The following is a 1710-nucleotide window of genomic DNA, read 5'->3' as shown; positions in this document are numbered from 1 at the left end:
GTGAAAAAGTTGCCCCTTAGGTCTCTTTTATAAAATTTTCCCTCTCACCCTAAACCTATGCCCTCTAGTTCTGGACTCCCTGACCCCAGGGAAAAGACTTTGCCTATTTATCCTATCCATGCTCCTTATAATTTTGTAAACATCTATAAGGTCACCCCTCAGCCTCTGATGCTCCAAGGAAAACAGCCCCAGCCTGTTCAGTCTCTCCCTATAGCTCAGATCCTCCAACCCTGGCAACATCCTTGTAAATCTTTTCTGAACCCTTAAGTTTCACAACATCTTTCTGATAGGAAGGAGACCAGAATTGCACGCAATATTCCAACAGTGGCCTAACCAATGTCCTGTACAGCCGCAACATGACCGCCCAACTCCTGTACTCAGTACTCTAACCAATCAAGGAAAGCATACCAAACACCTTCTTCACTATCCTATCTACCTGCGACTCCATTTTCAAGGAGCTAGGAACCTGCACTCCAAGGTCTCTTTGTTCAGCAACACTCCCTGGGACCTTACCATTAGGTGTATAAGTCCTGCTAAGATTTGCTTTCCCAAAATGCAGCACCTCGCATTTACCTGAATTAAACCATCTGCCATTTCTCAGCCCATTGGCCCATCTGGTCAAGATACTGTTGTAATCTGAAGTAACCCTCTTCGCAGTCCATTACACCTCCAATTTTGGTGTCATTTGCAAACTTACTAACTAACAAACTTACTAGGCTTGCATCCAAATCATTTATGTAAATGACAAAAAGTAGAGGACCCAGCACCGATCCTTGTGGCACTCCACTGGTCATAGGCCTTCAGTCTGAAAAACAACCATCCATCACCACCCCGTATCTTCTACCTTTGAGCTAGTTCTGTATCCAAAGGCTAGTTCTCCCTGTATTCTATGAGATCTAACCTTGCTAATCAGTCTCCCATGGGGAACCTTGTCAAACGCCTTACTGAAGTCCATATAGATCACATCTACTGCTCTGCCCTCATCAATCTTCTTTATCACTTCTTCAAAAAACTCAATCAAGTTTGTGAGACATGATTTCCCACACACAAAGCCATGTTGACTATCCCTAATCAGTCCTTGCCTTTCCAAATACATGTACATCCTGTCCCTCAGGTTCCCTCCAACAGCTTGCCCACCAGTGAGGTCAGGCTCACCGGTCTATAGTTCCCTGGCTGGTCCTTACCGCCCTTCTTAAACAGTGGCACCACGTTTGCCAACCTCCAGTCTTCCGGCACCTCACCTGCGATTATCGATGATACAAATATCTCAGCAAGAGGCCCAGCAATCACTTCTCTAGTTTCCGACAGAGTTCTCGGGTACACCTAATCAGGTCCTGGGGATTTATCCACCTTTAACCGTTTCAAGACATCCAGCACTTCCTCCTCTGGTTTCTGGACATTTTGCAAGGTGTCACCATCTATTTCCCTACAGTCTATATCTTCCATATCCTTTTCCACAGTAAATACTGATGCAAAATATTCATTTAGTATCTCCCCCATTTTCTGTGGCTTCACCCAAAGGCTGCCTTGCTGATCTTTGAGGGGCCCTATTCTCTCTCCAGTTACCCTTTTGTCCTTAATATATTTGTAAAACCCCTTTGGATTCTCCTTAATTCTATTTGCCGAAGCTATCTCATGTCCCCGTTTTGCCCTCCTGATTCCCTCTTAAGTATACTCCTACTTCCTTTATACTCTTCTGAGGATTCACTC

At 44.7% G+C, this 1710-nt stretch overlaps 1 protein-coding gene across 4 annotated transcripts in view; it reads right to left on the bottom strand.

Annotated features, from left to right (window-relative positions):
• The window catches only part of cep76 (centrosomal protein 76), a 58641-nt gene that overhangs the window by 35426 nt on the left and 21505 nt on the right, over nucleotides 1-1710 (bottom strand). The window lies entirely within an intron of this gene.

The sequence above is a fragment of the Chiloscyllium plagiosum genome, chromosome 4 (genome assembly GCF_004010195.1).
Source record: "Chiloscyllium plagiosum isolate BGI_BamShark_2017 chromosome 4, ASM401019v2, whole genome shotgun sequence".
Taxonomy (NCBI): domain Eukaryota; kingdom Metazoa; phylum Chordata; class Chondrichthyes; order Orectolobiformes; family Hemiscylliidae; genus Chiloscyllium; species Chiloscyllium plagiosum.
Note: the sequence above shows the minus strand (reverse complement) of the source record. Positions and strands in the feature narration are given on the sequence as shown.